This window comes from Electrophorus electricus, chromosome 14 (assembly GCF_013358815.1).
Source record: "Electrophorus electricus isolate fEleEle1 chromosome 14, fEleEle1.pri, whole genome shotgun sequence".
In the NCBI taxonomy this organism is placed as follows: Eukaryota; Metazoa; Chordata; class Actinopteri; order Gymnotiformes; family Gymnotidae; genus Electrophorus; species Electrophorus electricus.
Window position 1 is genome coordinate 9,457,501 of NC_049548.1, and position 13,940 is coordinate 9,471,440.

General features: G+C 42.7%; 1 long non-coding RNA gene across 1 annotated transcript in view; it reads right to left on the minus strand.

Moving 5' to 3' along the window:
* LOC113572780 overlaps window positions 1-6,783 on the minus strand; it is an 11,175-nt gene extending 4,392 nt beyond the window's left edge. The window contains exons 1-2 of the long non-coding RNA XR_003410154.2: window positions 6,731-6,783; window positions 1,256-1,310 (exon numbers count right to left, since the gene is read on the minus strand). This is a non-coding gene — a long non-coding RNA (uncharacterized LOC113572780). The remainder of the gene's footprint in view (window positions 1-1,255; window positions 1,311-6,730) is intronic.
* Between the last annotated feature and the right edge of the window lie 7,157 nt (window positions 6,784-13,940).

Here is a 13,940-nt window from a genome sequence, read left to right on the forward strand (position 1 = left end):
TGAAGACTATGGCATGTTTTCTTGGCCTAGTGTGAGCAGAGAGAAAGGAGTGGGATCAGTCAGGAGGGCCGTGAGCAGGGGCCAGCTGCTCTTGAGCTGTTCATCAGGCTCAGGGAGGACTGACCCTGACAGCCTACTGGCTGCTCTCAGTAAAGCTCACCCCTCCCCCTCCCCCTCTGACAAAGTTCAGATTCCACACTTTGTTACACCTGACCCTGAGCTGTACCTGTAACCCTCCTCACCCACCGAGATCGCTGTCTTGGGCAGCAGGCCATGGAACTGGCTCCCATTGCTCAAAATCAAACACACTAGCCAATTGGAAAAGAGAGCCTGGGTCCAAAAACTTTAGTGTTAAACATCAAAACATGGTGGAAAAGGAGAGTGCTGTGTCAAAAGCTTCACACCACAGACCCCCTCTGGTTGGGCATGAGCTACTCATCTCTCTGGCACTTTCCCTGGCTAAATGTTTCTATTTCACACTAATCCATGTCCGTCGCATACATTTTGGCCAATGTTATGATCAGAGGCTGATCTGGGATCATTCTAAGACTACCAGCAGCCTGGAGCTTTCCAGTGCCCAGTCCCTGTCCCAGGGCTGGCCAAGCTCAAGCAGGAAAATAGTTTCCATACGATGGATCCCATGGGCTCATAAATAAAGCACATGCTGAGCGTGTTACTCATATTCCCCTCTGTGAAAAATCACTCCTGACTTGTTTGGAGAGGAGTTGTGGAGGGCTAATCAAATATTGTAAACTGTGATAACTTGCACCATCTGTGACAATCTGTTTCCCTTTCTGCTTTTGTAAATTCTAAGTTATTTTTGGAGCCTCTGGGGAGGGCATCTGGGAGGTTGTGGTGAAGCGCGCCTATAACTGCTGATCTTTCATTTTAGACATTCCAGTTCATACGTATGGTCCTGTATCACATAGAATTCTGTCTACAACGTTAATGATTTTAAAAACCTTTTTCTACTGTATACAGTCTAGTCAGATTTGCTTGTATGAAAACCTATTCAGCAAAGTTAGCCTAATAGTCAAAAATTAAGATGAACATTCTGGAAACTATTCAGTTCAGCATACACCAAAGTTTAGGGAGTAGGCTAAGTGGTGAAGAATCTTCACTCCAGATGTGTTCCATCTGAAGAAGATCTCCCCTCTGACCTGCACTGCCTCCAGTTCCCTTCTCTGTCTCTGATGCCTCAAGCCACAGAAACGCCTCCTCTCATAAATATTATTTCAGAATGGGATTTAATAACCTGCTGATGACGCACACACCACTCTGGAGATCTAGCAGCCGCCACTGGATACACGCTGCAGGGGAATGAAGAGGAAAAATATCAGCACTTTAAAATGTCAAACACTGCGGCTAGTGGAAGCTCCAGCCTTCCCAGGAATGAGACGTAATTACTGACCCTAATTCTAACAAACCGTGTATCTTAAAAAAAAGAAGAAGAAGGTATATAAACAGAGCAGTGTGTCTCTGTATTATGAATTAAAAGCTGTGCTCAGAGACCCACCCCTATGCAAACTTAAAACTAAAAACGACCAAAGTGATGCAAGATGTCAAAGGTTAGCCATCTGGATTTGCTATTACATTATCCTCCAACTTACAGTGATGCCCTCTGTGTATGTTAAAATGTTAAATGTTTACAGCTTTCCCTTTTAAACGTCAACCTTTGCTTTTCCCTCCAATACATAGTTCCTTGCTCTGTTATGTATCTAACTAGCAAGGCCAAAAATGGAGGCAGAGTGGAAAAGGTTTATGGCCTTGGAACAGCGTGCTTGCCGTCAGCGCCGGATACAGGGGGAGTGGAGGATAAAGTCCAGACCTCTTAGAAAGACCCACATCGAGAACCCAAGCGAAGAGGGGTGGGGGGTTGGGGATGCAGGTTCTGACCCAGGGCCTGCCTAATCTCCTGCCACATTATCCAAAATAAATATTTTACAGCTCACTGTGTGTGTGCGTTAACATGAGGTAAGGGAGGGGCAATGTTTGACTGGACTGGACATTAGTTACGTAACCGGGCTCAGAGTAGAGAGTGGAGTGGTAGGCAGGGTCATAGGAGGAGCTAGTCATTCAGTATGAAGTGCAAAAGGTGAAGGGAGCTAAATAACACCACCAACTGACATCTCAACACACATCCATCTTACTACATGGGCACACACACATAAAGGGCTAGGATGAAGTCACTCCAATTACTTCAGTTTTACTAATGTTATCTTAGGTGAAAAAAATAGTTTCATGTACTTACAACTACCTGCACAATAATGATGCAAGTGTGTACAAATAACCTATTAGAAAGTAAATCAATTTCTCATATGCATTGTGTAAGTGTGCCAATCCACCCCCCTAGCTAACCATTCAGCAAGCAATTTAGGCCTGTATTCATCCTGTTCCTGCCAGGATTTCTATCAGACTCTCTTTCTCTCTCTCCCAAAAGAAAGCAAGGGGCTTTCATGAGAGCTGTGCAGCTGTTGGTCTGAATTAGACTGGACATCAAAAGAGCTTTGGGAGCTCCAGTGGAAGAGTGAATAGTGTATGCAGGGGTTAGGGCTGCATTCCTCAGGATCATTATTCCCAGAATGCACCTTTATCTCCAACCTGGGAGACCCAAAGGAAAGCGGGTCTTAATCAAGGTCTGTATTCACACAGGCCTCTTCGTGTGTGTGTCTGTGTGTACCTTTTACATAATTTTCCAATGTTCATCATAGCCATTATAGTACTGATAGAAGCATTTTCAGATGTGCCTCAATGAGGAGCTGAACAGTGGTCTCGTTGCTTGTAATGGGTCTTGACCTTGCACTTGCCATATGCTTGACTAGACTTGTGGAAAGATACGATGGGTGTTTGTCCATTTGAACCCAGGCTGGTGTAATGTGTTGTGTTGTGTGCGTGTCCATTTTGGCATATCACAGCTGACACCTCAGCCCACACCCTGCCCTGCCACTAAATACCAAACCCACCCTGTTTTTGTGTTACTCTGGACACAAGTTCAAGTGAATGTCACCACATGCACACAAATATTTCGGATTAATCACTGAAGTGACATTATCTGAAAAAATAAAGCTACATATACAGACATACAAACATGCCTACCCACACACACACGCACTTTCTCTCTCTCTCTCTCTTTCAAGCCATCACTGACCCTGGGCCACTTCGATTTAGCAGATCACCCATTACTTATGAGTAAACTAATCACACAATGAACCCACACTCTCTCTGTTAACCCTGAGATGTAGGGTGATCGAGTTTATTTTGGAGAGAAGGTGGGAGGCATGTCTCAGCTGTTAGGACGAAAGGTGGCTGTTTCAGACAGGCATGGACATGCCACTACTCCATGATCAGCTGTGAAGCTCCATCTGCATGCGGCTCGTGTGGTAGCCCAATTCCAGCCAGTCTCAGCTGCTGCTAGGCTGCACCCTTTGTTGTTGTTTTGCTTGACACTGGCTTGAACTCGACAGTCCACTGAGTGCTTGGTCAAGGATGATACCTGAAACCTCACTTACAGTTAGTTATACAATGTTGAGATTGAAGTTAATCCAAAGCAAAACGTTTGTATATAAGTCTCTTGTTCCTGTTGGAAAAGAAACTGAGGTGTATGCAGAGTGTAGATATATTTGTTTTGTGTTTCATTTTCATCAATGAAAGTTCCTTTATGTTGGTTCCATGTATAATCTAATAGAATCCATTCCATGTGAATGACAGATATCTACTGAGTGGAGTTCCACAGTGAGGTTTTTAGCTGGTCCTGTTCAGACAGGGCCTGTTCTAATTCACTCTACAGGGCAACTCTGGAGTCCTTTAGGCAGGTATAGCACAAAGCCCAAGACCTTTCACGTTAACAAATTATATACAGCTGTGACAGTTGAACGAAGGAGCTGTGTGTCGTGATTGGTGGAGGGACTGATGATTGACAGGCTGGAGGTGTCTGATTGTGCGGAGGAGGGTGAATGGGGCCGTGTGTTTGTGTGTGTGTGTGTGTGTGTGTGTGTGTGTGTGTGTGTGTGTGTGTGGTTGGGCGTGGGCCAGAGTGTGACAACAGCGCATATATATATATATATAAAATATTGTTTAATAGTTTGTTAGGTAATTGTTTGAAAGGCCAGTCTTACTTACACTTTAATACTTTCACCATAATTGTTTATGAAGTACATGTCAACTTCCACATGTATTTGAACATAATTTTCTGAGAAACAGCATAAGCTGTCATATCCAACAACTTGTCAGCAAGTCAAATGTCAGATTTTCTTGGGAGCTCTTGCATGTACACTCCAAGGTGTGATCTTCAATACAGCAGCAGGAGGTGTTGAGGCAAGGCAGGTGTTAAAACCACGCACATGAATTGCAAGTTAGAGCATGCTAACCTGGAAAACTGGTTTTAGGGTTTACAAGAGCATGGCTTAGAGGCTTGTGATATTATTATGTGTCCCCAGATGTTGGGAACCTGTGTAGGTCATAAGATTGGCTAGACAAACATATCAGCATTTAGAGTTTATTGGTACATAGCAATGCAATGTCAGGCATAGAACTGCTTCAGACAAACTGGCTTCATGCTGAATTTATATTGGGCTGTTTTGGTGCTGTATTGGGCCACAGACCTGGCCAGATGGGTCCTGTAAAGACCCAAACAAACCCACACATGCACCTCCTGCCTGGCCGGTCCCCATAAACTACCAATGAGATTCACGACGCAGACAGAGCCGGCGAGGGGAAAAATGAAGCCAGAATACTGACTACAATAAGGCCTCCACAAAACCATGGAGCACCCCTCCTCTGCAGCTCCCTGTGCGATGAAGAGCAGCAGGGACGGGGACTCAAGGCACAAGAAAACAGGCTGTAAATACTCACACGTCTGTTGTCATGACAGCCAGTAGGGCATTCTTAGGCAATCCCATGAGGTTCTAGTGCCAAAAGGCTGGAGTAGCCAACTGGCACACTGCTGTTACGTCTGACCACTGGTGTGTCTGGCCCAGTCAAAGGCACAAGAGAGGGCAATACCTTCTGTCGGAAGGGCTGGTTAAGATAGGGCTGTCCTTTCAGTCTAATGTCTACTAGGTGCCTCGTAACCTGCTTAGAAATAACCTTTAACTTGACCAAAAAATGCTGTTATTTTTGTATGGTAGGGCTTAAAATGCGTCTAATGTTGGAAAGGTTGACTCCCTTAGGTCTTATTTACTGTTGCTGCTTTGTATCAGTGTCTTTTGGAAAACATGCTACACAAATAACATTTAATTTAATTATGTTTAAGGACACATATTGCTTTAGTAACAAATTTTTGTTGATAGCATGCAACGGAAGAGGTCAGTGAGCCCACAATGTGTTGTGGAGGGCAAAATTCCTCCAGTCTTTTACAGTGCATTATAGCTATACAGAAAACTGCAGCCTGTGAATTTCATCTGTAAGAAAGGATATTAGAGACCAGCTACTGGAGGTCTTAATTCAAATGGAGCCACATTCACTGGAAATGTAAATGACAGTTTTGTCATGCAGTTCATTAAAGCACCCGTGACTCCTCCGGGCCCTTGCTCAGAGCGAGAGAAAGGAGAGGGAAAGCAGTTAAGCCTCGGGGAGAAAAGGGGAAAAAAAATCTTTTGGAGACCAAGTACAAAAGACACAGGGGGACTGTGAATGTACTGGCTGACAGGCGCTGGGAATTCATGGTTAGGTTTTTTATCCCTTCGCTGGCAGTGGTTCTGGCTTGAAAAGAGGGTCGAAGGGGCAAATTTGCTAGAGGCGACAGATTGCAGATGTCTCTTTTGGACTCTTTGAGAGAGGTGTTCCCCTCCCCCCCTCGCTCGTTGCCTCCCCCTTGAGAAAAGCTCCTGTAGACTTGTCTTTAGTCAGCATGAGTACATGAACACAGCACAAACGTATTTCCTGAAGAGAAACTTTTCAGTACTTTTAAGGCTGAGCAGCCTTAGTGTCATTAAATTAATTTTTTTATTATGTCTCACACATTGGGTAAGAACAAACAAACAAGCAAGCAAGCAAGCAAACAAACAAACAAACAACAACAACAACAATAAAGAAATCATAGCAAGAAAAACACATTTTACTGTGACTAATCAATAATTAATGACTTTTGCATTTGACCTCTTAGTTTCATTGGTCATTGGGTGGGTCTGACTCCATGGTATTCTGGATGGTTTCATAGGCCTGTATGTGGCATACTAATTCCCTGACATGTTCACAGCATGACCCAGGCTGGAGTTCCCAGCCATACCTTCCCTGACTAATGGGGGGGTTTGGGGTTAAAGGTGTTAAACCAAGCACTTTGTCACTGACAATATATATGGAATCAGGATGCTAATCAGAACTCAGTATCTCTTACAGTGTAGTGTAGTGCTACATGGACTTCCTGACAGGGTAGTGCTGTGTGGAGTCAAGAGCTCTTACAGTGCACCATGACTTGGTGGACTGCCGGGTCCTTTGGCGCTTGCTCTTTCTACCATAAATCAGAGAGTAAATCTATACTTCTACAATTCTTTTACCTTCTTTCCTGACCTGTGATGCACTGAAACAATCTAGTTTCAAACTTCTGGAAAAGTCAATACCTCCAGACTCAAACTTTTGTGCGTGTGCTGCTAGACACTACGTTATTTTGTAGAGCGGCGAGACTAGCGCTGTAATTTAACTCGCTGTGTATGACTTTATCTGTAACCGTGGTCGGTATAATCAGTGGGAGCGGAAGGAGAGAGGGAAGAGTGAAATGACGTGATGGCCTTACTCTTGAGCAGCCTGGGGCTGAGATGTGCAAGCATGCTGCGTCTCTGCTGGCTGAAGCCTGGTGAGTAATGGCAGCTCACTGTGAGGGCTCCACAGAGCGTGCCCAGATGGCCCAGGCCCTGTGGGAGGAGACCGTTACTGTTCCACTCCATCAGCCTGGAGCCAGCCGCCTGCCTCAAGGCGTGTGAAATGCAAATATTTTTGTAAAGCAGCCACACAGATACTCGTGGGGTTTGGACTTCCCTTCATGCAGCAGGAGTGAAGAGGTGTATGCAGTCTGGGAGGCTGTTTGCTGGGGCATATAGGAGCTTGTGGTCAGAAGCTGTGCTCGGGTCTCCTTTCGTCACCCCACCGAGGCACATGGCAGTCAGCTGCCAGCAGTGCATCTGTCAAGTAGCTCTTTGCTTCACTGGCTCAGGCCAGCACAACTATCATAAGGACCTGGATTTTAATGTCATGAACCACACACAGGACACTTAGGGATCTCTGGAAGCTCGACTGCTGAGTTTCTACTGCAATGGCAAAATAACCATCACTCTGGGTAATGAGCCCAATCCTGTGTGTACGCATAAGTAAACAGGAGGAAATGATCTTAAACAAATGGCATAGCATGTGTGCTGACAGTGAAATATATATTAATCACAGAAAGCCTGACAGAACTGTTTGCTCAATATACCGGCAGAAGCTGTTTCTGTCCATATGTTTAGGCACCAGTATAACCCATACATTTAATTAGCTAAAAGAATAACCTATATTCCATTTTTTATTACCATAATAATTCACCAGATTTAATAATTAATAAACCACTATTTTGGAGCAGATCTGTGACAACAGGGGCCAACAAATCGTTGGGTCTCTTTCCAGTCCAGTGATCAGTACTACCTTGGATAAGTAAGTTACTGGGAGACTCTTAGGACTGTGTCGAATTTTTAAATTCATTTGTCACTTCCTCAAAGCCGAGCACAAAACACTCAGTTCTGACAAATGGCTATGCAGATGTTTGATTTTACTGGTATGTTGAGAGACTCTGCTCAAGAGACTCATTTCAAATCTGAATTCCAGATGTTTGATGCTTCTCTGATTTGCTAAGCAATGCAATAGGAATACCAGCAAGATATAATTAGTACTTATTATTAATTCTAACCATAGTTTTAATTAGAACTCAACATACATGCAGTCCTACCAAGTTGTGTTTGCCATGACTTAAACCAAGGGCAAGTCAAATAAGGTTCTCTGTTTAAAATCTCTGTTCATTTAGTTCTGAAATGAAATCTGCTTTATTGTAATGTTTTATTTTTATATTAACCTTAAGAGCACATTACAGTAAGACGTAAGTTTTTTCATTACTAATTCCAATTTATTGTCCACCTGCAGACTAATCATATTCTATCTGATAGAGGGCCATTCCCTTATTACATATCTCTATTTTTGCAGTTATGATATTTGCCTATTGAAGCTTCCAATGAATCATAAATATATTCATTTTTACATTTTTTAATTTTCCATGCAAACTTCAAGATAGCCATGAATCATGAACTGTGTGTGAATTCTTTTAAGACATTTTTACATCTTGTGCAATTGGGCTGGCAATGATTTCCCATCATGCTTCCCACCTGCCGTAAATCTTCAGCAGACATTATGAAGCCTCTGCTATCAACTACACCTGACTTATAATATGTGGGCGGACTGAGGACTTGCCCAGATTCACAGACTCACAGCCGCTGAACTTCAAATGTTTGTAATATCATGCAGTCAATCATTAATCAAATGAATAGTAATGGTAGTTGTGACAGTGGCAAACGACATCTCATTTTAGAATCCCATTGTGTCAGAACATATTTGTGTTCAAACTGTTTCCAAACTGCATGTGAGAGAAAGCCTAATCTTTCTCAGCTGTAGTGTGAGTGTAGAGAGAGTGTATATGTGTTTGTGTGTGTGTGTGTGAAGCTTCACTTAACAGCTGTTCAGCATTTTACAGCTTTGTAATAACGCCTCTTCAGAAGTCTGTCAGTCTGGCCTCACACTGTTATCAGCTGTGGGACACACTGTCAAAACAAGTAAGGCAGTGGAGCGACACGACACACTGAGCCATGTATTCCTATGTATATGAACATGCCCTTGTCTGGGGAATGGTTTTGCTGTGTTAACTTGTTTCCTTCACCTGAGGAAGCAGATGTTATTTCCATTGCGAATGAAGCATGAACAACCTTCTTTCCGCAACATCCTACTTGTCATATAATGCATGTTGCTGTTGAGCAGAGAATTGCACAGCAGAATTCATAAAGCATAAAAATGCATTCACACCAGGCCTCCTTATCCATTAACATTTTAATATGTCTTTGTAGTTTTACACTTATCATCACTGAATTATGAGGTATGTCTCTGCTAAATAAAGACAAACTTTCCACTCCAGACCAAGGACTGGGATAGAATAGTCATGAGCCATGGTTTTATTTCAGTTTTGTTCCTGATTGTACAGCTGCAGACAGCCTACATTAAAATAACAATATGCGATGTGCTGAAGAAATCTTGGTGCAACCTCTTTGAGAATAGGCTTGTGGTTTGTGGGCCATTCTGTTTAACCTTAGACTGTCGTGAGATAATCTGCTCCACTCTACTGCTAACTAACTCTCTCTCTCTCTCTCTCTCTCTCTCACACACACACACACACACACACACACACACACACACACACACACACACATACAACCCCCCCACGCACACATACACATGCACACACACACACAGACAACCCCCCCCCCACACACACACATGTGCAAACAGTCTGCCTTTAGGAATGAGGTGCTGTGAGTACATGCCTTATCTGCAGTGAAGGTGGGGCTTTTTTGATTAACTGATAGATCCCAGAGAGCCCTGAAGATGTCTCTGCCCTATCCTGCTGACTCTTTACACCCCTCCCTCTTCAGGACATAGAAATAGTTAAACTCCTCTTTAATGATTTACAGAGCTCCTGACATCCTGTTATTGTTTGTTGTTGAATATTATCTTGACCAGGCTGTCAGCAAGAACAACTTCTCCCAGGTACTAAAGGGCATAGCCATGTGGGATTTCTACTTCACTTAAGTACTGTACTCATATATATACGTACATAGCAATCCATAAGTAAAATTAAGTTAAAGTGCAGACTACCAGCTTAAATGTTATTGCATGTTTGTCCATATCAGGCGAACTGTATAGGATTTCCTGCCCTTAAGAATCAAGAACACTATCCAGGATATTTGCCACAGATATATCAAGGACTACCATAAAAGCAATCTGTACCCCATAGACCTCAATAAATTCTGGGTATCAACCCTAGCACTTCTCTGTTAGGCCTGAAATACAGTCATTTTTAGCTTGTACCTCTTCAGTGGAATTCAGGCTGGGTTAATCTGACTAGTCCAGTCAAAAACATTTTACTCTTTAACAAGGAAATTGCCTTAATATTATGCTTAGGGTCATTTTCTGCTGCACCTTTAGAGACATTTGGTTGGACTGTTAAACTGAAACTTCTGTTAAACTTAAACTGCTTTCCTCAGTCACATCCACAATGAACACAAGTTAACCAGCTCCACCCCATACCTATGCAGTGTTTCACAGTGAGGTGGTATGTTTTGGATATTGAAGATATTCTCCACACTTTCCTTTTTTCCCTACTCTGGTATAGGTTCACATATTCTCTCCTTCAATAGAGTGGTAGAACTCTATTGGCTTTTTTTGGGGGGGGGGTAGTTTTCTTGAAACAACTGAGAAACTTCAGTTCAATAACTTTTTTTCAGTATGTGTAACCAAATTAACTAATTTATATATATATATATATATATATATATATATATATATATATATATATATATATATATATATATATATATATATTGGTTTGCTTTAAGATTAAGATCTGTTCAATTAGTTTTGGTCCCCTGAAAGAACAGGACTATGTATGAAACCTCTACTAATATTGATGTAAATAATCACGCTTTCACTCCAAACCCAGCGTGCTGTAATCAAAACAACAAAAACTTTGGCACTATCCAATTACTTAGGTATTGCACTAAATTTATCATCCACTGTTTGTTTTGAAGCGCAGATCACATGATCCAGCATTCTCTAACAAACATCAACATGTCAATGTTTGTTGTGTTTCTGAGAGAATGTTGGACAGAGTTCTGTGTAAAGGAGAACAGGTGGAGGTTTTTGTTTTGAAAAAGCGGAGGGTCAGCATTGACTGGGCATCGTCTGTGCATGACCTTATGCACATCTGCAGCTAACCCAGTAGCTAACCCTAACCCAGGCTATCCATGTCTCTTTCTCCCCACACCTAATTAACCCTGAACCTTTAACCTCCCACCCTCACTTCTGGAGACAGGGCAGATGATGCAGAAAAGAAAGCAGCTGGATAGCAAGTACAAAAGTACAGCTGAAACAAACATCCATTGTCCACATACTATATAACCAAGTCCCACATTTCATCACAGAATTATTGTTTGCATAAATGAATCACAAATGTTTATTGCCCATGAGAGATTTTTTATGAGGGAATATCACCCACAATATAAATACATTTATTACTATCATGTAATCTGTCTGAGATACAGTAGATGTGCTTCAACTTGCTTTCCACTGGGGGGAAGTGGGGTACAGGTAGCAAAGTCACATATTGTCAGGCAGGATCTGATTTTCTATGCCTCTGAGGTGTTCCTGTGCTTGGAGCTCAGCTCTGGGTGATGTCACTGTGCTCTCCTGCTGGAGTGGCAGAGCCCAGGTGCAGACTGACTGCTGCCAAGGGCTGAGGTGCACTTCAGCCCTGGAGCAGGTAGAAAACAAGGCAGTCAAATGACAACCATAGGGGAACAACCAACACCCTTAGCATTGTGTAAACAAGAAAGGGTAGAAGCTGAGGAAGCATGGAAATGGAGCACGTTTGAAGGTCCCACTTGAAAAACACATCTGCAGAAGAACCCAGGGTTTGTGTTTTCAACTCTCCTGTGGCTGAGTTTGGGGCCATCAGTTACAAGGGAGCCACTATTAGTTTGTGCAGGTGCCAGTGGAAAGCACCAGCTGCACTATAGCCTGCAGGTGATGGGGCATCTACATGCATATATGGCTGTGTGTGTTTGTGGGTGAGTACAAGCTGACAGGCATCTGTGGCTAGGCATTTATGGAACATAATGTGTATCACACAAGCCTGCACTCTCCTGCAATAGAGGAGCAAGGTTGATAGTGTTGTTGTTAATCAAACCTGCCAGGATTATCAGAGAACACACACATTCCTATAGTCGCACACACACACACACACACACACACACACACACACACACACACACACACACGCACACAGACATACACACCACTCTTTGAAGTGTGCATTCTCAACACCATTCAAGCTTCAACACTTAAAAAAACAACAACACTAAAACAGTGCTCCTCAAGTATCTTCAGGTACAACAGAACAAGATTTTCTATATAAGCAGTGGAGCAGCCTAATGAAAACAATGAAAGCAATGAAAACAGCTACTAGTAGCCCAAATATGAGAATGGCTGAGGTCTCTTAAGTGGGTCTGCAAACTTTGGCCTCAAGCAGTTCTTTTTGTGGCCCATAGAAGAGGGAAGTTAATGATTAGATGTGACCAGCTCATTTCCACGCAGGTGGAACAGAGCAGCCATTCTCTTTCATCATCCCCTAGTTCAAGGTCAGTTTCATATGTGCTTCACGCTGACGTCAGGGAAGTCTGCTGTCTCTGCTGCAGCGTGAATACATGTTTGACCAATTTAACATTTGTGGGCCTGAGGGATCAGAGAGTTTAACTTAAGCCTGTTTTAGCCCTGAACAAAAAGTGAAGCTGGAGTGAGGTTAAAAAAAAATCACGCCACATGGAGAATTAAGGAAAACAAGAGGGTTTACAGCCAAATGAACAGCTGCATTTTAAATACGCTAATTAGCTTAATTAGAATGCCTGCCATGGCCATGTTTTTCCAACCTCAGCCAACTCAGTATATTTCACTCAACTCTAGCAGATTAATTCATCACATCTGCATACTAAGAACACAGGCGTTTTAGAGTAAACAGGTTGTGCTATTGTTTGCTGCTATAGTAGTCCAATCAAGTCCCAAAAGGGAGCTCTCATTTCCTTCTGTTTAGAGCCCGAATAAGCATGTAGCTCTTGGAGTGTCCTTTTAATTCATTGTTCCATCTTGTGACATGGCAGATTTATCATGCTTAATTGTTTATGTCAGATTGCACTGTGCCAGTCTGTCTCATCTAGTATGCTTCCACAGGTTAAAGTTAATCTCATTTTAAACATTAACATCAACTCTGTTTTATTCCCCATATTTATGAAATAAAACTGTGAGACAAATACTTCCTCACTCTCCCCAGCCTGTAAGTACACTGTATGTCACAGGTCTCAGTTGAATACCCATGCACTTATCTTTACGCCTTTATGTCTATATGGGTGAAATGTGTACCCTTAAGCTCTCACATGAGTCACTGGTCTTTATTGTCTTTTGCACTGATTTCTTTCAGATAAGAATTAAGACAATCAGGCTGCCTCAGAGGCAGACTTTACCTTGGTTATGGTTTCTTGAGGAAGGAAATGTTCACTCAGAGCTCTTTGGACTTGGACGGCAGAGGAAGAGGAGGAAGATGAGGGTGGAACTTCCTTGCCTTGTGCTGGGAGGTACAGCCCATCACACCATGCACACACTCCTGTCAGGAAAACAGGAAAGGCAAAGTTAGTTACTTTGTTCGTCACAGGTGCACAACTGCTAGAGATAAGCTAGGGCCAAACTGGAGCATGGCCGACTAGTCTTCAGCACAACAATCCTGTTCCTGAAAATATTAGCAGTGCCCTTTTATTAAAAGCGCAACCGCACCCACACGAAAACTCTCATAAATTCTTCCATACACTCCCCTGCCTCCTCCTAGCTTACCAAGTCCATGTATACCATCTGCAGTAGATATCCAGCCCTTTAAAGTAGCACAATGAAAGTCTCATGAAACCACAGAATTATGCTATTTATAGAAGAGAGGCAAAAAACAGAATTGTATTTTTGAAAATAATATATACATGTACTAAATAATGTTGAAAGAACTGGGATTTCTCATAGTACTGGCTCACTACTGGTCATGTCACTTAACAAGTGGCTTGTCACCACTTTAAAGTCAAAAGCATTCAAGATGACCACTTTTGAAAAGACCAGTGTGCAGTATC